This window comes from Aptenodytes forsteri, unplaced genomic scaffold (assembly GCF_000699145.1).
Source record: "Aptenodytes forsteri isolate BGI_AS27 unplaced genomic scaffold, ASM69914v1 Scaffold169, whole genome shotgun sequence".
NCBI lineage: Eukaryota > Metazoa > Chordata > Aves > Sphenisciformes > Spheniscidae > Aptenodytes > Aptenodytes forsteri.
The window spans coordinates 395,196-402,190 of NW_008796115.1; the positions used below are offsets into that span (position 1 = coordinate 395,196).

The window sequence follows — 6,995 nt, forward strand, 5'->3', positions numbered from 1 at the left end:
CCAGGGAAGTGGTTGAGTCCCCATCCCTGGAGGTATTTAAAAGACGTGTAGATGAGGCGCTTAGGGACATGGTTTAGTGGGCATAGTGGTGTTGGGTTGACGGTTGGACTCGATGATCTCAGAGGTCTTTTCCAAAACCTAAATGTCTATGATTCTATGATTCTATGTTGTCTAACTTTCTGGGAAAGGGATTATCCAGAGAGCCTATAGTCCAAAACTACAAGGACACACATGGGACTGAAGGAGAGGAAAGATAATGAATTATACAATGTGGTCACTATAAATTGATCCCATTTCTACATGTAAATGCAGGTATACCCCTTGTGAAGGAGTATGAGATATGAAGTTAGTAGTAACTTTCTGGGAAAGGGATTATCCAGAGAGCCTATAGTCCAAAACTACAAGGACACACATGGGACTGAAGGAGAGGAAAGATAATGAATTATACAATGTGGTCACTATAAATTGATCCCATTTCTACATGTAAATGCAGGTACTCCCCTTGTGAAGGAGTATGAGATATGAAGTTAGTAGCTGAAAAAAAACCCCAGACATCTTAAGGAAGAAGAATATGGTCATATGTTCAGGTGTTGTTTCTTAAAAATTAAAGGAGAAGATAATTAAAGCAGAAGAAGACCAAAGATAGGGGGAAATCACAGCAGTTGAGACCTTGGCATTCAAGGAGACGGAACACCCTTCTGTCTTCTGGACACTGTTCCAAAAGATCTGGACTGAGGTAGATAGTAGGAGGAGAGTCAGTTTAGTGCAGGAATGTGGTCAGATACTGTCACTTGTTTTTTGATTTTCCAAGATGCTTGAGTAAATGTTGAGATCCAAAAGGCTCAGTTGCTACTTAAGTGTAACACTGTCCACTTGGTGATCTCTTGTTTCTGTTTGACTTTTCTCTTTGATGTCTACATGGCAGTCAGAATATAATCTTAAATTAAACTTTGTCATGTTTAACTTCGTAGTTTTAGCCTGGATTTGAGATCCTGGTGGAATATTTTCCTTCATTTTATTCATAAAAAAGGAACTATATTTTGAAACGCATTTTAGCTTCCATTCATCATGTTGCTTTTGTAGTTCACCGTGTCCAGGCTTGACTAAGCGTTGATCAATCACCCATTGAGCACATGACTCAGATAGCATAAAGCACAATGAAAGCTGTGTTTCTCTGACTGTAGAAGATTTTAATAAAAGGAAACTGCTCTTTGAAGAATGCCAACTTTTTTCACCCTACAGTCAAAGGGAGGTCCAATCAACCTTAGAATAAAAAGAAGTCAGAATAACTATCTTCCTACATGTGAACTAGTATTTCAGAGTCCATTCCAAATGCCTTTAACTGAAATACTTCAAAAGAAGTTGGATTAAGCATCAATTAGCATGGTGTTAGTAAAACTGTCCTCAATGAAATAAACATTGTATGTAATTTTTTATTGTTGCTATTAGTTAAAAATGGAAATTTTTTAACTGTTGGAGGAGGGAAACTCTGTCTCACATAATTATTTAAAATTATTTTTACATTTTAACATAATTCTCTGTAGGTTTTGTAAAAAAAAAACCAAAATATTTGACAAAGACAAAGATGTAGAAAGGTATAATAACATTAAGAAGAACATGGGAGAATAGAGTCACAATATCAATATATTCCTGTGTTACTTAATTAAATAAAAACTAAAGTAACTATAGTTTGTTCCAGGACCAAAAACATACTGGCCATTTCATTTTGAGAGGTATTCCGTGGCTTTCTACTCTGCTAATTTGTGCCCAGTGATCTGCTTTTTGGTTCATTTACTTGTTCGCAGGTAATGTTTCTTGTAGCAAGTTGTGATGAGTGTAAGATCAGTGATCTGTTTTGGTTCATTTACTTGTTCGCAGGTAATGTTTCTTGTAGCAAGTTGTGATGAGTGTAAAAGTTTTAGACTTACTTGGGCATCAGCTATTAATGAACCGGTTTTATAATTTCTGACCTTTTGTAGCCAGATACTAGGATATATTAAAATAGTCATTCATACACTGGATGAGAAAACCCACATTGTTGAAAGTCTAAGAAACAAAGGAAAACCAAACCATGAGCAAAACCAAACCTCAACAGCCAGCTAAGCTGAGCAGAAACACGAAGAAATGCTGGTAGGTAACACAGAAAACCAAACACTTGAAGCTGCATGCATTACTGAAGATGTGTCTGGGACCAGCTGCAGCTGTGAGGTTGTTCTCTTATACCTATTTAATAGCTGAAAAGAGGAAGATGAGAACATCTTTTGCTACGGATAACTGATTGGGAGTGTGGGACTGCCTTGCAGGGCATGCCTGCACATATCACACATCAGTTGTCATGACAGCACGAACTCTCCTTGCATCAAAGTAGACCATTACTGTGGTTTTGCCACCTGATGCTCACCAGTGCAACACGTCCAATCAACTGTGCAACTTGTTTAAGTGATTCTCCACCAAGGCTGTTAAAGTGGAAGCTTTATTAGAAGTTCAGGCCCTGTGCAAAGCTTTTCCTCAGCAGAGCCTCCCCATTCATGTTTATTAATTATACTGGGTCCCAAAGCTCTTATTTCCTTATTATTTCCTTATTTAGTAAACTAGTATTGTTGGCTATAGAAGAATAGCTATCTGATCGTTTCCTTTTGGAAATGATTAGTCTGGTTTTGTGGGTGTGTCTTTTTTTTTTTTTTTTCATAAAATCTGGAAGCATCTGAAATTGTTTCTTAGCAACCCTTTTCAGTTTGCCATTTCCTTCTATTCAGCTCCCCAAAGAGCGCTTCTAAAGCTGTAGTAAGGTTGGCCATTTCAGAGAAGAAGCTATTATTTTTCCTCTTGTATGAATGGTGAGATTGTGCCCAGATACCATAGCCTGACAGGAATATTCTCCAGTATATTAAAAAATGTCCTTGAAACAATGAAATACTTGTAAACTGAGATAATTGGTAAATTACTGGCAAGAATACTGATAACTGTATCTGTTGTGCTTGGCAAGGACACAAGAGGAAAAGGACAGCTACTTCCTTATTGTTCTGCGTAGAAGGTTAATTTTGTCTAAACCAAACCTTAGACATTTATCTGAGTTTACAAAGGTACTTCTCACCTTGCTCATATACATCTAGCACCTTGCCTTACCTACCCACACGCAGAGGGCAGTTTAGTTATCTACCACACCACACAGTGGTGCTTAGAAAGCCCTGCATACTGGTAAATACCTAATCAATAGCATGTATTTTACATGTTGTGAGACCAAATTATTTGAGCGTCGCCCCCTTTGGATACTGTAGGTCCCACAAAATATACATCACCCATACAAAAAGTGAAAGTCCTTCCAAATAGCTCAGGGCCACTACATTGATTCCTGTTTCTGTACTTTCCAGTTCCACCCTTCATCATGCACAGAAGACTTACACACTGTTTCAAAAGTGAGGTTTTTCACAGCACGCTCAGACAGTGGTAAACCTGCCTTTTTAAAGTTAATTTATAGCAAAATAGTAAAACAGAGCAGAACACAGAGAGATACAAGGGAAAATTCGTGGCAGCTGAAGTCTGTTCACCGATTAACTCCTGTGGAAAGGCCCTGAGACATACAATGGGCTGCTGATTAAACAGAGTGAGTCTGCTGCTCACTCACTGCCCAGAGTCCCCACAATGTACGACGCTCCCTTTTGTTCCCTGGCACTCCTCCAAGTTTAATGGGTGCCATGTACCACGGCACTGATCAGTTTATCTATACATAAATATATTCCAGTAAAAAATGTTAGAATTCTGCATGCAGGCTTCAGCACATTTTGGGACCTAAAATATTTCTGTCATCTCCAAATAAGTACATTACCAGAACCCTCCAATAAACAGTCTCTTTGGCTACACACTTGTCCTAGTCTACTCCCCGTCTGCTGTTTCACCAGCAGAAAAGGCACTTCATATTGCCGAGGAGAGGTAACAGATTAAAAATCTCCTTCATACTCGTTGTGTAGCTGCTTTAGACACTGTCTCTGGCTGCAGTGTGGAAATTCAGGCAATGAGCTCCAGCATGACAAGGTGCAGTTATTATTGCATGCAACATAAAATGGGTTTTGGGCATCTCTCTTTTGCCCCAGCTTCCAGCATAGAGAAATGTGACTGGAGTTTTGGCACACTTGGGCGTCCATTGCTTGAAACATCTGAATTTCAGCAAGTTGTAAGACTAAAGATATACTTAGACAAATCCTCCTTCTTTAATCACACTCTTGTGTATGAACTGAAAATCTGAAGATCCGTCAGAACCTTTTAATCTACAGAGAAGCCAGGATGAAACTGTCTTGGAGGACATTTGGCGATGCTTAGCTTGTTTTGTTTGTTGAAACTCTGCTGTTCATACACACCTGGTCTCGACCTTGCCCCCACTGCATCTATTGATAAGGTTGGCATTGGGATCAATAGTAGCAGAAGTAGAGCCAAAATGGAGATGTTAATTGCCAAATCTGTAACTTATGTCACCTGTCAGGAAGTCCTGTGACACATACCAGCCCTGCTAAGGGAAGGTCAGGTGTATCATACCATCATCTGACATAAAGCAGCACAGCCACAGATAGCACAGTGTCAACGTTGAGCAGCACCAGTCACTCAGATGGGGCAGGTAGACGAACTGGATGGATAACCAGGGTTATGTCTGTATTTCTGCCCCTACCACAGACATCTCACCTTTATCAAATCTCCAGAGATAGCTGTTGCACTTCAATGGGATATTAATTATAACTCCTCTCACTCTAACAGAATTTTCTGTCTCTGTGATGTCCCTCTCAAAGTTACAAAACTTCGTGGTGCAATGTTGTGTTTCTCCCACTTAAGACCTGGGCTTTCATATACAGCAGGAGGACACTTGGTGGCACTCATTCAACATCATTTTTACTTCCCATACCGCAGATTCTGTGGGTTAACGTAAACATGTGAAAAATCCCCCTTAATAAGATTATCCCATGAACTCTATCACTACGACCAACTCCTGCAGTCACTACTCAGTTTTAACTTAATCGTTAATGAAGTCAAAAATAATTCGTTTTGTGTAAAAGAAAACTAAAGATCAGTTTATGATAGTAAACTGATCACTAAATTTGAGCCGAAGTGATTTTGCCTACCAATTATTCTGCAAAATCTTCACTTTTCTGCTTGGATGGGTACCTAAAATTCACTCCCTGTGTAATGTGCAAATTCTTTGTCCCTGCACATTACTGCTCACCGCAACTTGCATACAACTGTTTGAAAACAAACAAAAAAAGAAATAAACCCTGACTGAACCATCTGGTAACCAGGATAGCTACTGAGAAAGAGACAACTGCAAAGGAGGTAGAGAGTTGCACTTGGCTGTACACAGCAGTCCCTCTAATTTATACTGCTGGGTGACTGCCATCTGTAACCCAATATTCATACTGTGTTTTGAGAAAGACACATGGGAAGCAGCAGCACTCTAACACATTTAGACAAGTAAATACCTATAACCCCTCTATAAAATCCTTCTTTTCCAGGAATTACCCCAGTATCTCATGGACAGTACCCTAAAGTCCTGCCAAGGACCACGGCCTTATTGCTGACACCTGGCAGTTATTCGTATCAAAGCTGCTGAAAGATCTGACAGTCAGTAGGGGATTTGTTTACTACCCTTAACAGCAGGACACTATTCCATTAGCTAAGGATAATCCAACACCATTAGATAGCCCAAAGCTTGACTGAAGGTGCCTCCTTTGCGGGAGGGGGAAGATCGAGTCCAGATGTCCCTGCAACTCTCCACTTACCACACTCAAAATAAAACTTCCGTGAAACACAGGTTACAAATAGGTCAGTAGCCACAAGCAGCCAAGACGACCTCAGTGGGAAATGTCTTAAAGCAATGGAGCACAGGCAAGCGCACAAGACAGCCTGTCCTCTCAAAACACAGAAGTACCTGCCTTCCTCTAGAACAGAAACAGGGCCCATCCCCACCATCCTTCAACAACACAACGGCCAAAAGAGTGACCCACAGCTGTTACGCCAGGGTCACAGTGCCCACAGAGCTTGATTACTCCATGGATGCCCATTGGCCCCGAACCTACAAAATCCATGCTGTCAGGAAACTCCTTTCCCAGCAGTTTTGCTTTTGTTCCAAGTTTTACCAGCTGCACCAGGGAAGATTTAACTTCTTTGGACAAAGTGCCCATTTCATTATCTGCATGAACTTGCATGCACTTTGTTTGTATACTCAGTGGTGTTTATATACTTGAGAAAATGCTTTGCTGACAAGTTCTGTACAGTTTTCCAATAATCCAATAATGTTTATTAAAACCGAGCATGCACTTTTCAAACCAAGCAAAGATTATTGTACTCTAAAAGGTGTGCGCCCAAACCAAATTTTTAATTTCAGAACATTTTACTTCTGGCCTGTTTAGGAAGAGTTTTGTATTTAAAAATGAGACAGTATTATCTTCTCCCTTTCCAAACTTTTAGGCAACTAAAGGGCTTTTCCTCTAACATTCTTCTAAAAAGAGCAAAAAAGACCCCACTGTTTTAGCAGAAACACAGGAAGGCAAAGTGCGGTCCAAAAGCGAGTTACAATTAATCAGCTGAAAATCATACTGAGCACTATTTCACCATGCTAAGCACACGGCCTGCTACAAAGCACTTACATGTGCTCTTCACACCGGGCCAGCGCTCGGCATGTGCTGTGCCGGACGCAGGTTGTCACAACAATTGCACGGCCTTTCCCAGACGAAGTGCCGGAGCGTGAGTCACGAAGGCCAGAGCCTTTCCAAATCGCTTTGATGGCCTGTCCCCTTGCAGGAAGGTGGGGCTGCATTGTACAGAAATGCCATCAGCACCATTTCTGTGCATACAGGGAATTTCACTTACGTCATATTTTAATATGGATATTATTTGCTTTGTTAAAGATTAATTACTGGGAGGTACTGGCCGGGTCGGACACCAATCCCGGGGAAGCTTAGGGCAATGGCCAAATAAATAGAAAGCGTGCTTAAGATGAAGGCAGCCGGTAC

General features: G+C 40.6%; 1 protein-coding gene across 2 annotated transcripts in view; it reads right to left on the reverse strand.

Moving 5' to 3' along the window:
- The window catches only part of LOC103905513 (tubulin polymerization-promoting protein family member 2), a 36,794-nt gene extending 30,022 nt beyond the window's left edge, over positions 1–6,772 (reverse strand). Inside the window, exon 1 of one of the 2 annotated variants that reach the window (XM_009287194.2) lies at positions 6,630–6,772. The gene's annotated coding sequence lies outside the window, so the exon portion shown is untranslated. The remainder of the gene's footprint in view (positions 1–6,629) is intronic. The other variant, XM_019474115.1, reaches the window with a different exon arrangement.
- Positions 6,773–6,995: the final 223 nt, after the last annotated feature.